The 10,575-nt window shown below is 43.1% G+C and overlaps 1 protein-coding gene across 1 annotated transcript in view; it reads right to left on the bottom strand.

Annotated features, from left to right (window-relative positions):
- Ywhab (tyrosine 3-monooxygenase/tryptophan 5-monooxygenase activation protein beta) overlaps positions 1-9,163 on the bottom strand; it is a gene marked incomplete at its 3' end in the record, with an annotated part of 22,947 nt that extends 13,784 nt beyond the window's left edge. Inside the window, exon 1 of the mRNA XM_023714966.1 lies at positions 8,972-9,163. The remainder of the gene's footprint in view (positions 1-8,971) is intronic.
- Between the last annotated feature and the right edge of the window lie 1,412 nt (positions 9,164-10,575).

The following is a 10,575-nucleotide window of genomic DNA, read 5'->3' as shown; positions in this document are numbered from 1 at the left end:
GCTTACGCAGACAAAGAGACTGTGGTGTGGTTGGGGGGGAGGGAGGGTGTAAATCCCTGGTGCATGCTGGCCTCGCCCCTGGGGAGCACTGAGACAGTGACTGAGACGGCCATTGAGACCGGGCATGGTGGTGCTTGCCTATAAATCCCAGCGCTTGGGAGGCTGAAAACTGGAAGATTATTAGGAGTCCAATCTGTGTAGTGACACCCTGTAGACCCTGCACTAAATACATAATTTTTTTTTAAAAAAGTCACTAGTGCAGAGAAAAATAGCTATCAAAAATAATCCACAAAAATAATATAATTTTCTTTAAAAAAAAGTCCTAACTCAGACAATAAACGCTGAAACAATAATCATCCCAGCCTCTCTTCAATTTTCTGCCTAAGGAATAGTTGGATAGTCAGGTTCAAAATTCCAAGAAATCATTTCCCAGAAGCCAGGGCAGACACCCAAGAAGGAAAAGTACACGACTATCCATCACTAACCTATTTATCTATCATCCATCCAGCCATCCACCCACCCATCCATCCTTTCAGCTAGTCATCTAGCCATCTAAAAAACACTGCAAAGGAAGAAAACAGTTAAAAACAGCTACAGCCTTCAAAGGCATTAACTTTCAGCTATATTTTGTTTTCAAGTAAAAGAGCATGTTTGTTCTAAAATAGTAAGCTTTATTTGAATTTAATAATGTATTAGAAATTTATTTTTATTCTTTTTCTTGGTGGAACTGGGGATTGAACTCAGGCCCTTGCGCTTGCCAGGGAAGCACTTATTCCACTGAGCCATCTCCCTGGCCCCTGTATTAAAAATTTAAAAGGATTCCATTATCTATCACATGTTAGGAATTACAAGCTTTCTATAAAACATAGTGGGATCTGTTTTCAGCAAAGCTGTGTATACTATAAAAACTAAGTAATTTCTCCCCATATTTTCATAGTATAACTTTTCTGAATGTATTTTCTCAATGTTAGTAGACGTTAGTAGCTATCAGATAAGATGATACAGGTCTGGTATAGTGGAAGAGATGGGTAATCCCCGAACTCTGGGAAGCTGAGACAGGAGAAATCTAAAGTTCAAGCCCAGTCCAAATAACTTAGTGACTGAATGAGGCCCTGCCTCAAAACAGAGGTAGCTCAGTGTAAAAGTTGTGGATCCTTTAAAAAAAGTTTTGGATCCAAAACCCCAGTATTAAAGAAGAAAAGAATAAAATGGCCATGGCACATGTGGCAGTATGTATCACTGGAAACTCTTAAAATAGTTTTGCCATCACTGGCCTACACAGTATTACTGGTCAGAATAAAGGCTGACAGGCAAATATTCTTACTTTTAAGCTGCTTTACAAAAATGTAATGCATATAATCCAAGGTGAATTGAAATAACTGTGAAATGAACATATTACCAGTATCTCCAAGAATTTCCTAGATTATTCACTGCGGAGTACAAAAGAAACACAAGTAGTACAGTCTTCCCCTTGGAAAGCTGAAATCATAAATAATGACAGAACAAAAGAAGATGGTATGTATCTAAGGGTTACAAGACTCCTTAGAAAAAATAATCAGCTAGAATATAAGAGGCTGAACTGAAAAGAATATGGGCCCTTATTCCTATCATAGGGTGGTACAGCTGTGTGTAGGACAGAAAAAGGGAACTCCAGATGGTAATAAGAAAAATAGATGCATGAAGAAAGCACATTTGTGGTTTTAGACAACAAAGACTGCAAAGGTGAAAGCAGATAAAGAAATAAGAATAATTATTAAAGAGGAAGCCAATAGGAATAGCTTAAAAATCTAGGGTCAAAGGATTCACTGGTCCAAACAAGGTGGCACTCACTTACACAGTAATTCCAACACAAAAAGCTGAGACACGATTATGGGTTCTAGGTCAACCTGCACATAGCAAGACTTCGTATCAAAAAACCAAAGTTTCAATGGGATGAAAACTGCTAATTGTGAACAGCATTCACAGATGTACCATTCCAAAGCATTCCCAGCACCAGAAAGTAGAAGCTATCACTCTGAAGTTATTCTGAAGGAAAAATATGCCAAGCTACTGCCGGAGGGACGGGAAAGTCAGAACAGTTGGTTAGTGGGTGTTACCCAGAAAAAGTTAAGTACTCCTGGCTCTCAAAGAAAACTACTCACTGAAAAACACCTACTCTAAAAATGTATGCCATTCTACACACAAAATTTAGAGTCCTGTAATAAACTTAATTTCATTCAAATATTTGCAGGTTCTTTATTAGAAACAGCATATCTGAAGTACAAAATAACTAGATTTATGGCCAGTGAATAATGACTTGTAAAGGGAAACTGCACAGCTATTTCAAAACCTCATCACTCTTTCAGATCAGGTGCTAAAGATAAATGCTAACTGTGTCTAAAAAAACAATATGGTAATGGTACCAATTTCAAGGTTTACTTGACTTCTGAGTCTCAGTGTTCTCATCCACAAAATAGGCAAATCTATTTAATAGGGTTTTTGTAAAATAAATCTACTTTTAAAGATTCTTTTTTTTTTTTTAATTTATTTATTTTGTGTGTGGCCTGCTCAGCCCACCAGGGGGCGGGGCTGGCTGGCATGTGGTGCTGGGGGACTGAACTGCGGTCCCTGTACATTGATTGGCTTAAGTTTGTTCTAAGTAGGTGCTTTAGACCACTGAGCCATCTCACCAGCCCATAAATCTACTTTTGATCCAAAATATTTAACAGTCTCTAGACCCTGTAAGCACTCAAACAAGGAGCAGCCAAGGTACCCTGTACATACAAGTTAACAAACAAATGGTCAATGAATGGACTCTTATTATACACCTCATTTTTAGAGAACTTCTATAAGAAAAGTATAATCACTCTACATATGCCTCTTTTTTTTTTTTCCTAAAACAGTATTTATTATAGTTTACTGTAAATGTCTTTGTTGGCTGCAGCTCAGACTTATAGTGATCCTCCTGTCTTAGCTTCCGCAGCACTGGGATTACAGGTATGCACTATCATGCCCAGTTCAGGGGCCGGCACTGTGTATGGTACCAGGGATCAAACCCAGGTACTTATGCTTGCAAGGCAGGCGCTTAGCCAAGCTGTCTCCCCAGCCCTCCAACTACACTTTTCATCCTCAGACACTCAATGTGTAGCACAATGCCTACCACACTGAATACCAAGCATTTGCTCAACTGATGTATTTTTTAAAAGAAGTCAGCAAGTTGCTATTTTTCATGTGAAAAGATGGGTAATTTTAAAATACTGACTGCATGTGTGGTCTCAGGGCCTTTGTGAAAAGCTGTTTCAGCTCTAACCAAAAGATAACCGGACACTTTTTTTTGTCTTTTTGAGACAAGGTCTTCATTATGCAGCTCAGGCTGGCCTTGAGCTCCCTTTGTCATCCAGGCTGGTCTCAAACTCCCAACAATCTTTCTGCCTCAGCCTCCCGCGTGCTGGGATTAAAGGCATGTGCCCCTATGCCCTGCTACATCTTTCTGACTAGAATTTTTCATGATATTTATAGATTCAGTGTTTTGGTAAGTCCTTAAAATATTTTCATCCATCTGCTTCATTCAAATTCTCCATCTCCTCTATAATCAGTTACCTATACAACAGAAAGCTAAACTGGCTACCAGGCTTAATAAATGCCAAAATATTTCATACGGTCTGCTTAACTGAACAGAGCAATCCTAAATACTGTATATGAAATAAGTGACACCATCCCCCTTTTTAGAGGTGACATGCTCAGGGCCACACAGCTATCTATGGCACAGGTAGAATCTTTCCTCAGTGCATCACAGTCCTCCTAAAGATCAGCTACAATTCACAGTTCTTCCTCAAGCAAAAGCTAGAATTCTCAGTTTTCTTGAAGAATCATGCAAGAGGGTTGGGGAGATGTCTCAGTGGAATATGCACTTCCCTGGCAAGCGCAGGGGCCTGAGTTCAATCCCCAGTACCGCAAAAAAAGAATCATGCAAGATTATTACAGTGAAGTTACAGTATTGCCAAAAACTCATTAAACTGTCAAAGAAGCTTTAAGGTAAGGCTATGTATCTACCAGCAAACAATAATAATGGATGGGGCTCATAGCTATTTTGCCTTAAATGTGTTTGTCCTGGTGAAGGCCATTCAGAAATAACTCTTAAGTCTCTCAGAGAAAACAATGAAATAAACAATCAGGACAGGAAAGTTACATAATAAAGATCTGGCCAGAATTTTTATTTTTTATTTTTTTTTAAAAAGGCCAACTGGGCCAGGGAGATGACTACGTGGAATAAGCGCTTCCTGGGCAAACGCAATGGCCTGAGTTCAATCCCCGGTTCCACCAAAAAAAAAAAAAAAGTTAAACTTCCATGGGACCAGGGAGATGGCTCAGTGGAATACACCCTTCCCTGGCAAGGGCCTGAGTTCAATCCCCAGTTCTGCCAAAAAAACTAAAAAAAGGCCAACTAACCTAATCTCTTGAATAACATTGTTATAAAGCTATTACTTATTTTCACCTCATTATAAGTATTAAAAACACTTAACTGCCTCTTAAAATGTTCAGAAGACATTTCAGAAGGGAAAGTAGTATGATTGGCTTTCAGTATACATTATGAAATAGAAAGTACTTTTGTCTTTTTTTTCCTCCTTAGACATTCGGCTTCAAAAAAATACCCTTGAGTTCCAGCGTCAACTTTTTCCATCATGACATGACTGAGGCCATATTCACAGAGATCAAGTTACCTCTCATTTTAAAGTTCCTTTATCTAACTGTAATTTCCTGTTCCAAGTAGTGTGAATTGTTATCTCTCCCCAGAAAAATGTAAAAATCAAGGAACTCAGAAGTGCCTTTACAATGAAATTTTGATTCCTCCTCCAACAGCCTCATGTGCTTGATACCACTGAAAGAACAGACAGCATGACAGAAAGTAATAATCTGGAATTTCCTCTCAACTTATAGATGTATTTCCTCCCCAACAAAATACAGAAAAAAGTACAAAAATGGTATGATAAACAATCAATGATAATGACCAAACTGTGTTAGATGGACAATCTAGGATGATTGTGTATCACAAAATAACTACTGAATATTATCCTTAGTATGAAGCAAATACTAGAAAAGCAGTTTTCACAGTTTGCTTCCTGGTAACAACCAACACCCAGAGGCCAGAATGGACCCAATCTCTCCCCATAAACATTTTACCTATCTAAAAAATTAGCTAGAATTCTACTTTAAGCCTGCTTACTTCAATAGGACACACGCAAAGAAAATCAGGAATCAATGGTGCTCTCATGGACCGTTCTATCACAAGCAGAAATCTTTACATCTTTAGAGCCTGGCCACCTGGATTTGATTCCCGATTCTAGCACTTACCTTACTCTGTGTCTGTGTCCTTAGAAAAATTCTCTGGATTCAGTTTCCTTGCACATAGAATGATCTTAATAGTACTTACCTCTCACTGGCTGTTCTGATGCTACTTCACCAACTGGTGAACAAATCACAAATACATTCCACAGATTTTTCTATGCTACATACCACATATGCTATGCCTAATCTAAATATGTGTACACACATGCATATGGTAAAAAAAAAAATTGTTAAAAATTATAGAAACATTGACCAATGGATATTAAATTAGTTAGGAATCTGATGTTCAGGCCTGGGAGATAGCTCAGTGGCCTAACACCTGCCTGGCAAGTACAAGGACCTGGGTTCAATCCTTACTACTACATGCCAGCCACTGAAGCCAGGCGTGATGGCACACACCTATAATCTGAATGCTGGGGAGATTGAGACAGGAGGATCACTATGAGTGTGAGCTGTATAGTGAGATCCTGTACCAAATAAATCTTTAAAAAAAATTAGCTGTTTTAGTTGTGCCATTTTGCACTGGAGGGTAACTACAGATAACAATTACGCATTGTATAATGCAGAAACCTTGAAGAACTTAGAACTTTCACCATGACAAAATAATAACTGGCAGGTAAGCAGAGCTTAATTTGACTAAAGCAGTATCTACATGGCCAGTTATGCACACCTGCAATACCAGCAACTGGGAGGTCACAACATAAGGATCCCAAGTTTAAAGCCAGTCTTGTATACATAGTGAGATCCAGTCTCATAAAAAAAAAAAAAAAAAAAAGAAAGAAAGAAAGAAAGAAAAGCAAAACAAGACCAGGTTTGGTGGTACAAACCTATAATCCCAACACTCTGGGAGGCTGGAGCAGGAGAATCACAAATTCTAATTCAGTCTGGGCAACTTAAGCAAGACCTTGTCTCAAAGAATGAAAATCAAAAAGGTTTAAGGACGTATCTTAGGGCAAATGCCGTGGATTCAAGGGTGATACAGAAGTGTTTTAATGTGACTTAATAATATGCATAATTTTGTTTTTATGTATGTTAAAAAATTAAATTTAGAGACTGGGTAGGTAGCTTAGGGATAGACTATTTGGGTTTAATCCCCAGCACCACAAGAATAAATTCATTGCTTTAAATTTTTTAAAAATCTTGGTGGGCGTGGTGGCACACACCTGCAATCCCAGAGTCAGGAGGCTGAGGCAGGAGAATCACTGCAAGGTTCAAGACCAGCCTAGGCTACAAATTGAGCTCAAGGCCAGCCTGAACTGCATAGTGAGACTCTGTCTCAAAAAGACCAAAAATAAACATCCTAGATGCTTATTTTAATTCAACTTGTCACAACATCTAACAGTGCATTATCATTTGCACCGCAAAGATAAGAAAATGTCTCAGAAAGACTAAATTTGTTATATGGAAAAAAAAAGTTATAAGATACATTAATTTTTCAATGCAACATTTGTACAAAAAGTAAGGTTGGGCCTTACCAAACAATATCAAAGCTTATTTATTTTATTGTCTTTTTTGAAACAGGGTCTGGCTATGCAGTTTAGGCTGGCCTCGAATTCACTTTGTAGCCCAGGCTGGGCTGGAACTTGCAACAATCCTCCTGCCTCAGCCTCACCAGTGCTGGGATTACAGCCTCCGTGCCACCACACCCAGGAAAGCTTATGTTTAATGTCTCACATTTATAAACAGGCCTCATGACAACTGTGGAGACAGAGTAACTAAAGTCTAGAGACTGATTAGCATGCTGATGAACATTTAACTAGCAAATAACTGCAGTAAAGAACTGAATCAAATTAGCCAACTCCAACTTTGGTGCTCAGTTCCTGAACCCATAGCCAGGCGGGGACAACGCACTTTTCACAGCAGCCATGCTCTCTGGAGATCCCGCCTAGGGAACTAGTAGCAGGGGAACTTGTTCAGCCCGATTTTATACAGGCTGCCTGCCTCATCTATAGAGCTCCAATTCTAAAATGGCTTCAACATAGCACAAGCACCGGTGGATGGGAAAGGTACAGAAGATTACAGGATAGGAGCCACACTCCAGGGGCCAACAGTCCATAAATACTTAATACAGATCAAAGAGAATGTTCAGTGTGAAACTAGGTGTGTGGTTTAGGCCAAATCACCTCATTCCTCATAAAGACTTCCATCTCTACGACGGGTGAATTGTTTTTTTCCTTAGGCAGACGCAAGGAAAATACTTCAGCAATTTCTGTTGGATTCCATTTTGAAGGCCCTGCTTAAAATTTTATCTTGGGTTCAGTAAAGCCAATAAGATTTTCCACATACCACACTATGTGCTAAAGGTATGGATCCAAGAAAAATGGGGGCTAAAACAACGGGGTAGGAAATGGGACGCACAGAAAGCAATCAAAAAAGAAATTCACTAAAACCCAAATAATATTGATTATGTACAGTATAAATTTCCAACGGGAAAATGTAAAAAGCTGAGTAACCATGTGTTCATATGAACAATAAGGACAGTGTACTGAGCAGAAAATTTTTATATCCTTGTAAGTTTCACCTTTTTTGGCTCTTATAAAAAAAAAAATAGGAAAATTTATTGGAGAAAAGGAATGGGGAACAGCAGTAGCTCCTGAGCAGCAGGAGGGGTCCCGAATGGGTGGCTTCTTCTGCCTCTTGGGGCCTGCTGATTTTCTATATTCATAACATCATCTGCCAAATTCCATCTCCCACACAAGGCAAGTGAAATCAGAGCCTGATGCTATCTTGCCTTACCACTGAAAAACTGCACTGAAAGCAAGGACTAGAGACACGCATTTTTACAGAAAGGCTGGCAAACCGTCTCACCAATGCTGCCACCTTTGAAAATCCCATTACGTGCAAGTTCTCCATTTGCAATAGACAAAGGTGTACCTTCCCCACCACCGGAGAGGCTACCAGGCGAATTTCAGACCGTAAAACACGTCTATGGGGAAATTTTGGGTGAGAACACAAAAGGTTCCGTCATTATATGACGGTAAATATCACGAAAAATATTGGCAGTTCCCAGCCTGACTCAGGAACCGATTCCAACAAATCCATCTCTCGATGGAAACCTCAACTCTGTCCTTTCCAGGGAATCTAGAGTCCCAGCAGGTTCCCAAACCAGTAAACGGTGATAAAATGGCTTTACAAAAAGTGGGGGTGGGAGGCCCTCCCCACCGCTGTCTACCAAGGTTAAACTCCTTACTCATCCACGGAGTGCAACAGGGGCATCCGCGCGCGTCTGAACCCGCCCGGCTTTAGTTTTATTTCAATTTTTAGAAACCAGAAGGTAAAGAGCAGAGGTGACAGGCCGGTCCTCGCGGCCCGGGCGAAGGGAGGGGTCTCGCGGGGGCGGGCACCGGGGAGCGAAGGGAGCCTCCGCACGGGGTCCAGCGCAGCTCGGGGCCGCACCCGCCCGCGGGGACGAGCCGCGGGCGGCCAGGAGGGCCCGGGCTTCCTGGAGGCGAAGGGCCCAGCCCCGGAAACAGGGAGGGGCCGCCGCGAAGCCGGGCTGCGCGCTGCCAGCGGCCGCGCGGCACCGCGGAGCGGACGCACAGCTACACCCGGACCCACCCACGGGACAGCTGTCGTGGCCGCCGCCCTCTAGGGGCTTCGAGCTCGGGCCCCTGGGGGCCGCGGGCGGGCCCCGCGTCGCACTCACCGTGCGAGGGCTGCAGGGGGGCAGAGGTGCTTCCGACAAAGCTGGGCGCGGCGACCGCTTCCTTACCAAGCCCACTCCTCAGGAGGCAGCGGTGGCGGCAGCGGCGGCAGCTACTCGGGCTGCGGAATCAGTGGCGGCGGCGGCGGCGCAGCTCCACTTCCGCTCCGGCCACCACTTCCGCTCCGGCCCGAGTCCCGCCCCGCCCCTCGCCGTTTCCTCATTGGACAAGCGAAGCACGGGGTTGCCCGAGCCGCGCGGGAGGGGCACTGACGGAAGGGAGGAAGAGGAGCCGAGGACTGGGCTGCAGCGTGCGGGGGAGGGCTGCAGCGTGGGAGCTAGGAGGAGGCGGGCGAAGGGGAAGGAAATAGGGCGGGGGAGCGAGAGGAGGCGGTGGAAAGGAAAGGGCGGAGCTGGAGTGGTAGTCAAAAAAAAAAAAAAAAAGGGCTGGGTCCGGGGCAAGAAGGGCTGGGTGATTTTAGGGCGAGGATTGTCCCTGGTTAGGTTGGCGACTCGCAGGCTCAGAGATTCTAAGGGTTTTTGGACCCTAACCCAACCTGAAAGTAATCTGTATGAGGCTAGAGGGTGAAGTCAGTCCCATTGGCAGTCCAGAAATGGCTCTTCCTTATTGATTTTCAGCCAATCCTTTTCAATCTTAACAGGGCACTTAATAATTCTCTTAAGTGGTAGCGAACCTGTGGCACTCATGCCACAGCGGCCTGTTCGTTACCATTAAAAGCTTAGCTAGGCGTGGTAGCACAAGCCTGTAATCCCAGCACTCTGGATGCTGAGGTGGGAGGATCAGACCAGCCCAGACTGCAAGGGCTGCAAAGTGAGCTCAAGGCCAGACTGCACTGCATAACGAGACCCTGTCTCAAAAAAAAAAAAAAAAAAAAAACCCTAAGAGATTCACCTTTACTAAATGACTGAAGAGGCCACATATAAATCCTAGGGATCCACCACAGCAAAGGTCTTTTAAAAAACAAACTATATGTCTTCATTGACAGTTACCCCCTCTTCAAGGCTGTGGAGGAAGCTTCAGGGAAGGAAGGCCTCCGTGACCTCCCGAGTCCCGGGATTACTTGCACCGTTACCAATGCTTTATTCTCAGGAGAGTTGACTCTTAAACCTAGCCTTCAAAAACCCTCAGTGTTTCACACACTTTCTACAAATATTGAGTAAGCTTTCTGTTTAGTGCTGGAGATGCAGAGCAAGATAGGGAGGAGCCCTGCTAGTTTCCAGTGTACAGTGTGGTAGGAGAAAGTACAAAGCAGGCCTTCGTCATCTCCCCTTTACCTTTACTTCATGATAGACTTTTTTTTTTTTTAATCATAAGGCTTCTGATTCATCACTCTGCTCTCAAAACTGCCCCCACTGGCCGGGGAGATAGCTCAGTGGTGTAAGCACCTGCCCGGCAGACTCAAGGACAGAGGTTTGATCTCTGGTGCCCCATGTTGTGCTGATGCTGCACCAACCCCACGCCATGCCTACCACTGAACCAGGCGTGGTGGTCATGCCTTTAATCCCAGCACTGGGAAGACTGAGACGGGAAGGTCGCTATGAGTCCAAGCTGCATAGTGAGACCCTGTCCCAAATAAATAAATCTT

Source organism: Octodon degus, unplaced genomic scaffold (genome assembly GCF_000260255.1).
Source record: "Octodon degus isolate 3935 unplaced genomic scaffold, OctDeg1.0 scaffold00037, whole genome shotgun sequence".
Lineage (NCBI taxonomy): Eukaryota > Metazoa > Chordata > Mammalia > Rodentia > Octodontidae > Octodon > Octodon degus.
This window is presented reverse-complemented; position numbering and strand designations above follow the sequence as displayed.